The sequence below is a fragment of the Cryptotermes secundus genome, unplaced genomic scaffold (genome assembly GCF_002891405.2).
Source record: "Cryptotermes secundus unplaced genomic scaffold, Csec_1.0 scaffold1045, whole genome shotgun sequence".
Classification (NCBI taxonomy): Eukaryota; Metazoa; Arthropoda; class Insecta; order Blattodea; family Kalotermitidae; genus Cryptotermes; species Cryptotermes secundus.
The window spans coordinates 217,731-233,686 of NW_019740665.1; the positions used below are offsets into that span (position 1 = coordinate 217,731).

Genomic DNA, 15,956 nt, shown 5'->3' on the forward strand with positions numbered 1-15,956 from the left:
CTTTTTTAAACCATGACCTTCTAACACTCCTTCTGTGATTGACAATAACAATCGTGCCTGCAACGTAACCGTATTATGTAACTTTTATCTCCCTCTTTCCTTCCTGCCTTCCTGTTCAGAACGAGCATTCTTTCTTTTGTGTTGCCTCTTACCTTCTACCACATTCGTTTCCAAACTTTCAGACATGGAGTCCTCCTTTCTTGGTTTCCACTAAACCTGCAATCCCCCAAAACTCTTTTATTGAAATAAATATATCTTTTTTCATTGGTATTTATGTAATTATGTATAATAAACTAACTCGTAATTAGTTCTATAACAAAACTCACTCACTCATGAAGCTGAGCCCTTCTTGAGAAGCCGCCAGTTCGCCAGCTACTCGAGAACTTCTTAATATTTTATGGAAACCGAAGGTTTATTACCGTGTTTACAAGAGCCCTCCATTGGTCCCTCTCCTGAGCCAGATCAAACCAATCCATTCCATCCAATCCTATCTCTCTAAGATCCATTTTAATATTGTCCACCCATCTACGTCCTGGTCTTCCTAGTGGTCTCTTTCCTTCTGGCTTTCCCACCAATACTATAACGAAACTGCGATTATAACTTCGAAATTTTTTAAATGAGAATGCTACATGGTGCCCTTTAATTGGAGATGATTAATGTTGAATAATATTTAAATATTAATTGCTTTAATTGTTCTAATATCTAGATTAATAATTCTGCCTTTGCTTACGAAAGAGATATTTAAATGCAGCTAGGAAAATATTTTTTCTACTGAATTTGACATAAATTATTTTTATGCTCCTGGCCTCATATCTCCCCTCACATTCCACCAGAAGGGCGCTCGTACCAAACTGGGAATGACAGGTCTACCCTGGCTCGATATCCTTTGTGCAATCTGTACCTTGCAGTTCTGGTCCCCAGAAATTGGCTGGAAAATGACGTGCTTGGTGGAGACTGGTCGTGGGAGAGCCTTGTTTTGGCAGAGAAAGAGAGTTAGAAAACGATGTTTTTCATTTATTTTGTATGTTGTTCTGTAATTTGGTTGTAAATCCAAATTTATGGGTCATTTAAACTGTGCCTTGATTCTGTTTGTCTGTCTCTGTCTTACTTCTGACGCTAGGGTGCGCGTCACAGGGTTGAGTAGAGAGGGTAAATGGCAAGCAGATATGTTGAGAGTTTCGGTGTAGATAGGCAGTAACACTACAGAGTCACACACGCAGTTAGGTTTGCTTCACATTAGATACCATTCTGAAGTTACTTTTATAATTAGATACTAGTTTCGACAGCTGGGACCGAACCCGTCACCTTATGGATACAAAGTCAGTATCCTAACCATTAGTCTTATTATACACGAACGTCTGTCGCACGTCTTGGCGAACCATTGGTTTAAATGGTGCTGTTTCCATGTAGCCACACTGCTGATCGGACCATTCACTAAGAGAATTCTGCTAGTCATATGATTCAGTTCTAGGTGCGCCAGCCCAACATTCGGAAGGTCCCACGATCCATCCAGGGATGGAAATTGCTTTTCAGAAATAGGTGGACGCTGCAGTACAGAACTAGGTAGACGTTACGGTTCAGAACTAGGTAGACCCCACAGTTCAGAACTAGGTAGACGTTACGGTTCAGAAGTAGGTATAAGTTGCAGCTCAGAACTAGATAGACCCCGCAGTTCAGAACTAGGTAGACGTTACGGTTAAGAACTAGGTAGACCCCACAGTTCAGAACTAGGTAGACGTTACGGCTCAGAAGTAGGTATAAGTTGCAGTTCAGAACTAGGTAGACCCCACAGTTCAGAACTAGGTAGACGTTACGGCTCAGAAGTAGGTATAAGTTGCAGTTCAGAACTAGGTAGACCCCACAGTTCAGAACTAGGTAGACGTTACGGCTCAGAACTAGGTATAAGTTGCAGTTCAGAACTAAGCATATGCTGCAGTTCAAAACTAGGCGAAACCTGCTACTGAGAATCAGGTAGACGCTGCAGTTGAGAACTAGATAGACCATGCAGTTCAGAACTAGATAGACACTGCAATTCAGAACTAGATAAAACCTACAGTTCAGATCTAGGCAGGCGTTGCAGTTCCGAAGTACGTAGATGCTCAATTTCAGCAGAAAACTCAGGCGAATGACCATCACATATTAAATAGAAATTATTGCGATATGTTCTTGAATTTGTTTCTATTTTTATTGCTGTTGTGAGCGATAGTTTTAACGTCTTAAGGCATGTGAAATAGTTTCCTTAAAAGGAAGGGCTCCGCCCACGTGTCGATATGTGAGTACATATTGTTATGCCTCCTGCAAGACACTTACCGAAGTGAAACTTCAAGATCAACCCTAACCGCCGTAGACGTGTACAGCTGAAGTGTATAGCCATAACACAGTACAGCCCTCGTGAGTGTCAAGGCGAACCCATGGACACCCCTGTCATTTCCTGGAACACCCTCTCAATTTACAATGAATGAAGAACCCGACAATTGGATTAACAGGTTTCACTAATGCACGACAACTGATATAGTTCAGTAAAACTGCAATTACCTGTTCGTATCGGAGGAAGAGAACTTCTACTGGGTTTCTGGGTACCTGCATGTGTCCCAAACTTTTGTATAGTGGGCAAATCATAGCAGTACTCGAGGGTACTAATGTGTTTGAAGGGATTAATTCTGTGAATAAAGTAGGGCATAAGAAAGCTGGCCCGTCACGGTAGCCGAGCGGTCTAAGGCATGTATTGTCTTCGCTCGCTTGGAAACCGGGATCGTGGGTTCGAATCCCACTCAGGGAATGGATGTTTAGTTTCTGTGTGTGCGTTTTTCTGTGTTTGTGTACAGGTAGAGACCTTGCGATGAGCTGATCACCCGCCCAAGGAGTCATACCGAATGTGTAAGATCTAGTAAACGGAAGTAAACGGAGAAGTTCATGAAGGTAGGCCTAGGCCCACTGGGGCTGTAGTGCCAAGGGGGAAAAAAATAAGAAAGCCCTCCAAAAGCAAAAATATATATATAGGGCTTGAGGTTCTCACAGCTGTGGTTATGAAGGGTTCTGTGTTCCGAGATATACCGCCGTGTAGGATTTGAGGTTCTCACAGCGGTGGTTATGAAGAGTTCTGTCTTCTGGGATATAGCGCTATGTAGGACTTGAAGTTCTCACAGCGGTGGTTATGAAGGGTTCTGTGTTCCGGGATATACCGCCGTGTAGGATTTGAGGTTTTCACAGCGGTGGTTATGAAGACTTCTGTCTTCTGGGATATAGCGCTGTGTAGGATCTGAGGTTTTCACAGCGGTGGTTACTGAGAGTTCTGTCTTCTGGGATTTAGCGCCGTGCAGGATCTGAGGTTCTCACAGTGGTTGTTACGAAGCGTTCTCTCTTCTGGGATATACCGCCGTGTAGTCCGTTGAAAGCCGACGTTTCGGAGGAATAAGTCACATCTATCTTCAGAGTAGAAGAATAAGACAAGCAAGAAACAAGCTTAAACCAGGTAGCAAGCAACAACTTGCTGTCTGTTTCATGCTCTGCTTGCGAACTGCTTCTTTTTGTTTTCTTGTTTCCAGGATTCTTCGTCCCTGAGGATGCAGACGAAATGTACCTTCAAAACTTCTGTTGGCTTTCAACGGACTATACGGCGTTATATCCCATAATAGAATTCTTCAAGATTCAAATATTTAAAAGGAATATGTTTCGTGATGCTTTTCGTTTGGCAACAAATAATCACAAATATGAAATATAATTGCTGTATGTTTTCTTAATATTTCGATTAAGAATTCGGGCAGGTTCTTACAGAAGAAAAATTATAATCATTTCAACAGAATTTGATATTAAAAAAAAAAATTGTTCTGGTAGCCTCGAACCCCTTCATCCTGAACCCCCTGAAGCATCAACTTTCTTTATCCCCTTTAAGTCAACGCCATGACCCTCACACTGGACCCATAAATTTCTGGAGGTTTTGAAAAGGGGACAGACACCTAAGTTAAACCTCCAACATCTCCCACCTTTCTTCCAGTACTAAAATCGGCGCCAGGTCAGTCATATTGATCAGCATGGGGGGTGGTTTCCCCAGCACCGGCGACACTAGTGCTCCGAGCGAGATGTAAGGGAAACACATCTGTCTCACTCACTCCAACCCCGGAATACTGCGGCTTTTCTGCTATTGGTATTTATTTTGCCTGGCTTTCTTGGGGGGACTAGTTGCTCGTAATGTTCTGTCGAGGTGAGAAGTTGTGAAGTTAGTCTACCGGCATTAGTAGTAGTGTGTGGTGGGCTGAGCAGGTAGCCCACACGCCTGCCTCCTTGTCTACTAGCAGTAGGAGTTCCACTACTGCTGTTTGTTGTCAACATGTACTCGCAGGCAGTCGCTTACGCTGTAGGCATGTCCATGGTTCAGCCCGGGTCAAACAGATGATTGTGTTTGTGAAGGTGTATTCTCAAGTAAACAAGACAGAGTGTGGGTATAGTGTTTGTATATAAGAGTAAGTGAGCGCGGTTGCACAGTCAGCTGTTTAGTTTTGCCTGATGACATTCTCATACATGTATCATTACATGTAATCATACAAACTGACATTGAAAAACTGAGCCTATATTTTTTTTTCTGTGTGTGTTTATTTGCGATTAGAAACATTATGTTACAAAGTTTCTCTCTGTGAAGATGTCTTCAGAAGTGCTTGAAGAACGGTGACAAAATACGAGACTTCATTTATTTAATTGAAGATAATTATTCAACAGGTAATGTATTAAGCCGTATTAACCTCACTTTTAGGTAAATATAACAAATTGATATTACGTATAGTTTTATGCTAGATGCCATACAAATAACAATACTCAAAAACTGTAATCTAATGTGTATAATTTATCAGTTTATGTACTAGTATATACTACTTTCTTCTTAGTTGCATATTTATATGGTTATGGAATGTAAGTGAATTGCAATTCGTCATGGAAATAGGTATTTATTACTATAGTGTTATACACTGATGAGCAATTAATATATATATTCGGATTATGGTCTTGTGGATTGTGACACCGTGTAGTCTCGTAAAAGTTTGGAACCCACCTATTAGGCTACACTGTCACCAGCAGGCTGGTTCAAACGGCAGCGCTTCTGACTTGCATTCGGAGGATGACCAGTTCGTATCTCCGTCGAGGCACCAACTCGAACCTCATGATTGAAATACTACCACAGTCAATAAGTTCGTGGAATGGCCGCAAAGCCTCGTATGGGAATTTACTGCCAATATGTTTCAGCAATGTTTTCGAAAGCTATTTCAACGTTGGCAGACTTGCATAGCGGCCAACAGCAACTGTTTTGTGGGCCGATATGGATTTGCGTAAGTGTATGTGAATACCTTGTAATATAATGCGATAGAACCACATTCCACGAACTTAATGACTCTACCACGTATATCGGGAGAGTACCTCAAGTCAGGCCACGGCCGCTTTCTTCCACATCTCTCCAACTCATTCATAAAATTATTTTACTATCTAACGTTATATAATCTGCGTTATTGATATCGTAAAAACATAAATTTGTCCTTGTGCTTAATTAATTAAGCATTGCGCCATGAAGGCGTAGGGGGAACTAGGTGTATAGATCCACATTTTCTTGATATCGGCACTAGATGGAAGTGAGTGGTCAGCTTAACACCTCGACCGCTTTACCCCCGGGGAAAAATCCCCCGGTGTCCATTGGATAGGAGGCTGGGTGGGTCCCAGAGACAGTCTTGACGACGTGGAGAAGAGAAAAATTATGCCCTTAACGGGATTCAAAACTCCGACCTCTCGGCCGAGCTTCCGGTAGCCTGTCGCTATACCGACTAAGCTATAGTTTCATTAAATAAACAACAAATAAAAATATACGGTGTCATAATCCAGAAGTCTACAATTGAAATTTACACAACGTGAATATCTCATATCTCATCACAGTTAATTTCTAGTTTTCTTTTCATTCAGTTCTACTTATGTTATTGCATGGAAACAGAGCAAGTTGAAATGTATATAGAATTGATAGCATAAAAAGCCTCACGCTTTGGCTCAGACATTTTAAAGTTGTCTCGAAAACTATAAGACTTATGGAACAAATGTATTGTATACAAAATATCCATTTCTACAAATTTTGCTCACGTAAAGTGTCCGTAATTTATGTCCGATTTTAACAACATTTGACATTTGTCGATATATTCGTAAATTTTCCCGGTTATCAATTTTAATGAAAATATATTTTACGGTTTTCGAGACGTATATTGATGACGGAAGGTCAGACATGCACACAGAAAGACATGGCAAAGTGAATAGACTCATTTTTTTAGAATATTACTAGCCAACACGCCAGACGTATGGGCAACGATACGTGCCAGACCACGAAGTGTTCTCCAAACACGAGATTGGCCCTAAATTCATATAGTCTTATCGCTGAGGAAAATGGGCACAGAAGTCTTTTATTCAAATGCGTTTAATAAATTTCATAATATGGCTTTCTATTTGTTATTCTGCAAAACATGAAGCACAAACTTTATATGGTATTCCGTGGACATTATCTATGTTAGAGCCTTTCCCTCAGTAATTTGATTTTCAAATTTGGGAAATGATGGTCATACTACTTGTACCTAACTGTGTCGAGCTGGCAGGATAATGAAGGTTATTATCTTCTAAGATGTTATACCGTGTTGTTTTTTAGATAGATACTAACGATTCGGAGGAACCTGCTTCCTCCATCTTCAGGGTAGAAGTGTAACCCGGAAGTGGTACGGATGTAGAAAGTGGCTGTTCAAGGACCTCACCCTTCTTGTACTCAAACTACTTTTTTTAATGCTCATCTCAGTCTTCATCCCCTGAAAATGGAGGCAGCAGGTTCTTTCGAAACTTCAGCAACTATCCATCACACTGCACTACGTCACATCGCAGAAGACATTTCCATTGTCGCCGACGCAGAGCGTCATCCTATCTAATTTTGCAGTAATGAGCCATAAAGGACGGATAAAATTGTCCCTGTGCTTATTTAGATAAGTATTATGCCATGAAGGCATGTGAGGGAGTTGATGTGTAGCTTCATATTTCTTGACCTCGGCACTAGATGAAGGTAAGTGGTGAGCTTCAGGCTCCTACCGCTTTACCTCCGGGGTAAAAGCACCCGGTACCCATTGGATAGGAGGCTGTGTGGGCCTCAGAATCTGTCTGGGCCTTATGGAGAAAAAAAAAGTCTTATACTTTTGGGAATCGAATCCCGGTCGTCTAGCCCGTAGATAGTCGCTATACCGACTGAGTTATCGTAATTATTGTATAGGATAAGAAATATCTTAAAGTTCTAGGCGACTATCAGCTTCTCAGGGACTCTAGTATGATTTATTCGAGCGTGTGAAAGCTGGGAATAAGCACTCATTAGATGAGACAGCTGATTTTATTTATTAAGTGCAGTTTTTTTTGTGTCTAAAGAATATAACGGTCGTTATTCTTATTTGAAATGTCTCAGACAAGATGGCTGCAGTTTCCAGCTTCGATTGCGTTGCTTGTACTTCATAATTATTTGTATAAGTTTATCTGCTATACTCGTATCTGAGATATCGTACTGTACTTCGAAACCTTGAGAACTCGGCTTACAATTTAAAGGCATTTACGTTGTCTGTGATGTATGGTCTCTCTGTGTCTATTGATGTAGTTGTATTATTCCGCAGCACACCTGCAATACACTCCGCATCGGAATCACAGGCCACACAGTTTGGCCCTGAAAATGAAGGAAACGTGTTCCTCCACCTACAAAACCACACAGTATCCCAGCCCCGAAAACTGCAGTCTGAATTTAAGCGTAGCTCTAGTCCGCAAGCGAAGTATGCCGACCGAGCGACCGCCGCCTGTCGGCCAAGTTAGTGCCAACTTTTGCGGATAGATGTCGCGTGGTCAGCCCACCGAATCCCTACAGCCGTTAATTTCGGTTTTCTAGACCGGAGTCGTTACTTTTTCATTCAAGTAGCTCCTCACTTATCCTCACGAGGCTGAGTGAATTCATTTTCAGACACACTCCTTCTCATAAAATCTGGTAGCGCCGGGAATCGAACCTGGGACCTCTGGATTTATAGCCAGGAACTCTAACCACTAGACAACAGACGCGGTCCCTTCCAGCAAACCCTATCAGCTTATACATAATCATTTTGTTGTATACAGCGTGTGTTCTCAGTAGAATTCACGATGGCTTTTCTCGAGTCCACCAACTGATATAAGGACTGTAGGTTATAGTTGGTTGAGGCACTATGCAACAAGGAGGAAGGTCGCGGGTTCGATCCCCGATGATGTAATTTGATTTTTCAATAGACCTAATGCTTTCAGCCGCACTCTGGCCCTGGGGTCGGCTCAGGCTCTACCAGAAATGAGTACCAGGAATATTCCTGGGGGTAAAGGGCGGCCGGCGCGTAAGCCTAACAACCTTACCGCCATCTATGAACGAGTTGTCTAGGAAATGTGGAGCATCGACATCTCAACCCTATAGGCCTCCACGGCCTGTTACAGGGATAGCTTTACCTTTTTTAGGGCTGTATGTGTGGTTTCGTCAAACAAAAGCGTCACACCCCATCCCTCCCATAAAGCAGCCGCAACCTCTGCCCCTATACATTTCCTGTCATATTTCTGCTCACGCTCAGGTAAAGAAGAAATCGGCTTGTACATATTGTGGCGTGGACAGCCGTTGCTATGCAATGACCGCGAGATAGGAGAATAAACATCGGTGTTATGCAACCCATTTCTAGGCAACGAATACAGACGCAACAATAGAGTTACTGTTCGAAACGATATATTTTAAAAGTTAGGAAGGTAAAATNGATCGATAAACACGTTCCCGCGGCAACGAACACAGACGCAACAATAAAGTTACTGTTCGAAACGATATATTTTAAAAGTTAGGAAGGTAAAATCAACCGTTGTACTTAATTATGTAATTATGCAATATGCCATAAAGGCATGTGGGAGGAATGGAGGTATAGCTCCATCATTCTTGACCTTTGCACTAGATGAAGTTGAGTGGTCAGCTTCACGCCCCATCCAATTTACTCCCGGTACGCTTCGGATCGGAGGCTGGGTGGGCCCCAGAGCCAGTCTGGACGTTATGGAGAAGAGAAAATTCTCTTGTCCCTGACAAGAATGGAACCCTGGCCGTCCAGCCCGTAGCCCATCGCTATATCGACAGAACTATCCCAGAATTTGTGTTCTTAAATATAATATTTTCATGCGGTAGCCGCATGCACTGCCTTCGCTCGCTCGGAAGCAGGTATCTGGGTTCGAGTCCCACTCAGGGCATGGATGTTCAGTGTTTGTGTGTGTGTGTGTACAGGTAGAGGCCTTGCGACGAGCTGATCACCCGCCCAAGGAGTCCTACCGAATGTCTAAAATCTAGTAAACCGAAGTGAAACGGAAAGTTGTAGCGCCAAAGGAAAAGAAAAAAATCATGTTTCAAAGGACACTATACAGAAGAGACATTTGGATTGAAACTTACATTATTATGAACTACGACCCGAAGACGGAAGTGGAGTGGAGCGATAGCTCCACGTATTCTTAATTTTAGCACTAGATGAAAGTGAGTGAATAGCTTCATGCCCCGGTTACTTAACCACAGGGAAACATTCCTTGGTACCAATTTGATAGGAAGCTGCATAGACGCACAGAGCCCGTCTGGACGCCGTGAAGAACACAAAACTCTTTCCCCCTTACCGGGATTCGTCTGTTGTTCAGCTCGTCTGCTAGTCACTATTCCACCTGAGCTATATCATTCCGGCTCTTGTGCTAAGAGAAACCTTTTATTGTCAAGTCTCATGCGGTAGGGAAGTCTGGTGTGTCGGAGTAGATTTGTTTAATTGAGGAGACAATTGGGTTGAAGAGAATGGTGGTAGCACTGGATGTCACTACAGTATCACGTGAAGCAATTGAGCTAAGAGAGTTCAATTCTACGGTTCTCTTCGTGTGCAAGTCTACCCTTGTTACCCTTGTTAGCTAAAGCAGTGTTCGTCATGCTCGAGGGGCTGAAAAAGTAAACGGAACTGTCTCCAAAACTTAGGGAGTATAGGAATTATTTATACACGTATTTATTTATTTTGAGGTTATATGTACATTATCCAGAGGTTTCCCTCTTCTTTACTTATGATCTGCGACTTCAGGAAACATAAACTCCTTGCTGTGCATATGCACATCATTCTGAAGCAGTAGACATGGCACCGTGTAGATGTGGTGTTAACCGACGTTTCGGAGGAACGTCGGTTAACACCACATCTACACGGTGCCACACCCCAGAAGACTGCTTTCTTCATAGTGACCGCCGTGAAAACCTCAAATCTTACATAGTAGACATGTTGGTCGGAAATTCTCCTTACAGACAAAGGTTGGAACAAAATTATTAATTTATTAATTACCCCATCCCTCTCCATACATTCACCCAACGAGTCCGTGTGCTTTTCCAGGTATGTCATTATAAGTTATGTTACCTAGACCAACTCCATGATCTAGTGTCCTTCATTAGAAGCTAATAATCGCTCATCGGGTGAAGATTTCTACCGCTTTTTGTGGATCCCGAAGTTTCATTATTGTGCTGACTAGAACCTGCCACAACCCTGATCCATATAAATCCAGTCTGCAACTTACTACTTACGCGGTAGTGTAGTTGGTTGAGCCACTATGCTACAAGCCGGAAGGTCACGGGTACAAAGTCCCGATGAGGTCACTGTATTCTTTTCAATTGACCTAATCCTTCCAGCCGCTCTATGGCCCTTGGGTCTACTCAGTCTCTAACAGAAATGAGTACCAGGAAGATACCTGGGGGGGGGGCGGTAAAAGGCGACCGGCGCTTAAGACTGACAACCTTACCGCCATCTGTGAGCCGATTGTCTAGAAAATGTGGGAGCCTCGACGTGTCATAACCCTATGGGCCTTCACGGCCTGTTACAGGCATAGTTTTACCTTTTACGTAGGCTTTAAAGGGCTAATATACAGTTTCATGAACTAACTATGGTGGGCAAGACTATTGCAAAACTATTGCTTTCACCTGGCAATTTCGCACCATCACTATGTACGTATTATAGGCGGTGGAAACATTAAAATTGGGGAGTGAAGTGACTGCCAGTGGCATTGTGTTCATACAGGGTATAAAACGGAACAGACCACATGAACATTACGTTTCCATAAGCGTATATTTTCTTTAGGAAGAGGAAAGTAAGCTAACAACATGGAGGGGGAAGGGACTGTATGGGAGACACCAACTGCTTGGGGGGAGGGACGTTAAAGGAAGCATCTGTGTATAATATTATATTTCAGCATCCTGTTATACTGGTTGAGGATTTAACTTGCAGGGGCAGTCTTGAAGGTCCGACTGCCCGTGGACTGTCTATTTGCTATGTTATCACATCTTATGCACCGTCAATGCAAAGTTGACAACTTAGCACACCAAGAGTCTACAAGCACTAGAATAAGTTGCGCTACAACTTAAACAAGAAATCCTGGAAAGCACTAATCGCCAGTCGGAGTTACATTGCGACTGAACTTACGGATCATCTTCAGAGGGAACATCAATGCTTATTCGGAAACCACCATCACAGTAGGTGTTCTGATTGCTAAATTACATACACACATAATGCCTGGAATAACTAATCGCCTTTTACTACATACTGAGTACTTGACACGACACGGACAACATAGAAAACACCGCGTCTAACNTCCCTTGGGACTCGCGACCGTATTTTACTGTCCCAGAATTGAGACTTGAGAGAGAGAGACAGACAGAGAGAAAGAGAGAGGCGCGCGCGCACACACACACACACACACACTTACGGATTATCTTCAGAGGGAACATCAATGCTTATTCGGAAACCACCATCACAGTAGGTGTTCTGATTGCTAAATTACATACACACATAATGCCTGGAATAACTAATCGCCTTTTACTACATACTGAGTACTTGACACGACACGGACAACATAGAAAACACCGCGTCTAACAGTTCTTCTATTGTTGCGTGTATATTCGTTGCCGCGTAAAGAGCAACGGCTGTCACCTCTGCTCCGCAATTATTATGGGGGACACACAGTTACACATACATGATCTCATAAACTTACGTCTATTTTTTCAGAATAAGGAAAGTAAGCTACAAAGGAGGTCGCGCCATAGCTCAGCGGTTAGTCGCTGGCTTCCCACCGCGGCTGCCCGGGTTCGATCCCGGGTCTGGTCAAGTGGGATTTGTGGTGGACAAAGTGACGCTGGGGTGGGTTTTTCCTCCAAGTACTTCGGTTTCCCCTGCCAATCTTCATTCCACCAAATTCTCCATCATCATAATCACCCGGGGCAGGCTACAATAGGCCAATCAGTGGCCGCCGTGCCGAGTGGACCCAGTTGGACTCCACCCCCCACTAAAGCAAATTAAAAAAAAAAGCTGCAAAGGATCTGTGGTCTCTAACGTCATTCATTTCTTCAGAATCATCTTAATTCTTTGAAGACTGAAGATTATATACATTACATTTAAAAATCAGTTTCCACTACAAAAATCACACCATGTCTTCATTACAAAGGTTATTCGGTTAGGTTTCTTGAGGAAAATAATCACTGTTTGTTACGAAAATCATATGAAACCCATAATGCTGTCGGTACGGGAAAATGAACCGGTTTTAATGTTAAAATAGGTGGTGCTTAGAGTAATCACTGTGCTTTAGATGGTTAATTACTAGTGTGGCGTGTGTTGAGTGGGAATTGTCCGAAGTTACGGTACAATCAATTTCGATTTATCACTGATTTCTCATGTTTGCCATAGTCTCAGCTGATGCGGTTGTTATCTGTATGGAGCTTGAACTCTTGATTATTTTTTTTTAAAAAAAGCTTGGGGTATGAGAAAATTCTCAGCCATAATTAGAACTTTGTTTCAATGACGCAATCCTTTTTGAGGATATTTAAATGCTGACGATTACTAATCTCTCCACGAAGACCATCTGAATATCAGAACGTATGTTTGCGTCTCGTTTTTACTTCATTATGTACTATTTGATGTTTTCACTGCGGTGACCAGGAAAAATGTCATGTTCTGGGATGTGGCCCCGTGTAGATATTGTGTTAACCGACGTTTCGGAAGAACGTATCGGCTCCATCTTCAGTCTGTTAGGAGACTAACATTAGTCTGTTAGCACCTGCTCACGCTGGTTCCCCGCTCGCGGATTCTCTTCTTTTTTCTTCTACCCTGAAAATGGAGCCGATACGTTCTTCCGAAACGTNGCGATACGTTTTTCCGAAACGTCGGTTAAAACAATATCTACACGGGGTCACATCCCAGAAGACATTCTTCAGTTACTTCATTATTCCGTGGGTTATTTGAAGATGCCGCCAGGGGCTAAATTAATAACTGATTAAATAGAAAAAAGTTATAGTGACCTATTGATGCACAATCCCGGTATTAATATGGAGGGATTCAGGTTAGAAGATGTCCCTCCCGAGGTTCAAATCGGACGCCTCCCGAATATAAGTCTAGAGCGTTACCACATCGCCAACCTGCTCACCGGATTCGTCCTATAGAAGATGTGATCATGCGTGGGAAGTACCCTAACCATAACAATTGAGTCTAATAATAGTAATAACTTCGGAGGCGAGATAGCTAAGTCGGTATGGCGACTAAGTTATGGGCTCGAAGACTGGGGTTCCATTCCCGGCAGGGGTAAGATTTTTTTTTTTTTTTCCAAAATATCCACACCGTCTCTTAGGCCCACATATCCTCTGTCTAATGGATACTACGGGCTGTTTTCTTGGGGAAACCTGTCAACTAACCTCTGTCCAGTGCGAAGTTTAAGAATGGTGGAACTGTACCTCCATTCCCCCATATGTTGTGCATAATTAATTAATTGTTGATAAAGTTGATGGGGATTCAGTAGTCTATGCCGCCGTAATTTTTGATAGTAATTTGAAAGATATAACTACGAAATGACGTCTAGTTGCTTGTTATTCATACAAAGTTTAATCTAAATCCATCAGTTGGTTCGTACGGTTACAAAAGTAGATAGATTGGATAACGAATCGAATGATATGCTTTGCTTGCCCTTTCTTTTTTACCAGCCCCAGATGATAGGTGAGGGTGTTTGTGGAGCAATTTTTTTTTAACTCCAATAATTATACAATCTATCCATTAAGTGTGGATATTAAGTACATTTTGNGGCCGGTGTTTTCATTGTAAGTGTAATGTAACTAATTCCAGGATGGGTTTGAGATTCTCAGAGCTCTGATTACGAAGAGTACTATTTTCTGTGTTGTGACTCCGTGTATTCCGGTAGTTCACTGATGTTTCGGAGGAACGTACTGCTTAAATCTTCAGAGTTAAGCGTAAGCGAGGTAAGTAAGAAAGAAGAGGCAAGAATCAAGCAGATGTCGAGCGTGGGAAAGTAGTTCAGATATAGGCCTCAAGAGGGGACCAGAAACAATGAGAATAGTAACTAACTGTTTAAATCCTTGCTCCTATTGGTTCGCTCTGAGCTCCTTTACAGATCTCTGCTGGACTCAGTTCTCTACAAGCGGTTCGCTTTACTTCCGTCCTGCTGATTGATCGAAAGACGAACTCATCGGCACCGAAGATGCGTTCAATACATTCTTCTGCAACTCAGTGAACTTTACCGGACTGTAAGGCGTCACATCTCAGAAGAGAGTAACTTTCATAGTGACCTCTGTAAGAACATTAATCATAGAAGTAGATGCATTGTGTAAGACAGAACCCCTTTCCATTTTTACGCCACACCCAACCAGAATGTATTTGAATAGATAAAGGCACCCGTCTTTCATTTCTTAAATGTATCAAAGGGTAGGTAAGGCACAACCAGTATTTTATAGGGTACAATGGAAGGGTGTGTTTTGGTAATGAAAGGGGGAGAGTTGTTAGGCAAACAGGATGGGTGTGGAGACTGCTAGTCTTCCATCCACGCGGTGCCCGGGAGCAGCTGTGCTGTAGGATGTGTTGAGTATGTCAGTGTTCCTGGACTATGGAGTGTCTTCCGTCTAGCAACGTCAACAGCAGGAAGGAAGGAAGGCAGACACTTCTGAAGCAGAAAGTAACAACATGTACTCGAAATTAGATGACAGTTTTGTAAATTCAGGTGCTTCAGTCTGTACAGTTAAGTCAGCAAGACCTGTAATACCTACATTATTTGGTATTATACTAATTTAATTTTAGTACCCAGACGCCTCTGTAGTCTAGTGGTCAGAGTTCCTGTCTAGAGATCCAGATGTCCGGGTTCGATTCCCGGCGCTACCAGTTTTTCTGAGAAGTAGTGGGTGTGGAACGGAGTCCGCTCAGCCTCGTGAGGATAATTGAGGAGCTTTTTTTTTCAAGGAAATAGCGGCTCCGGTCTAAAAATACCGAGATTAACGGCCGTGGGGATCCGTTGCGCTGACCACGTGCCACCCTCTATCCGCAAAAGTTGGCACTAACTTCGCCGACAAGCGGCGGTCGCTGATCGATATAGTTCCCTTGCGGACTACAGGCCACGGAGTTTGTATAAGCATATTTCTCCAACCTGCCATGCAGTCCGTACCAGGGACTCTTCTTCCGGGGATAGAGCGGCCGGGGTGTGAAACTGTTCATCCACTTCCTTCTAGTGTTGAGGTTAAAAATACGTGGAGCTACACCTCCATCCAGTCTACGTCTTCATTGGCTGGTGACAGCGACAACTTTATTTACACAGTCCCATTATGTTAAATTTCTGAAATTTAACTTCGTGTCTACTAATTATTTATAAAGCATAATTGTTAATATAACGTATCATCTAATATACAAAGAAAAATCTCAGTTTACCCGCAGAATATATTTATGTGTTTCGTACAGTTCTCGTAATGAACAACAGTTCTTTCCCTCAAGAGCATTAACCGCTTGGTCTTTGTAGCGGAGATGTGATATATTTCTTGTGACGTAGGGCTAAAGCGGCAAAGCTTCTCAGTTTCATTCACTAGGTGTACGTTTCGAATCTCGGACAGTACATTG

General features: G+C 42.6%; 1 protein-coding gene across 2 annotated transcripts in view; it reads left to right on the forward strand.

The window, feature by feature from the left end:
• The first annotated feature begins 4,150 nt into the window (after positions 1-4,150).
• Positions 4,151-15,956, forward strand: part of LOC111872566 (growth arrest-specific protein 2) — a 62,338-nt gene continuing 50,532 nt past the window's right edge. Inside the window, exon 1 of one of the 2 annotated variants that reach the window (XM_023866610.2) lies at positions 4,151-4,713. The gene's annotated coding sequence lies outside the window, so the exon portion shown is untranslated. The remainder of the gene's footprint in view (positions 4,714-15,956) is intronic. The other variant, XM_023866611.2, reaches the window with a different exon arrangement.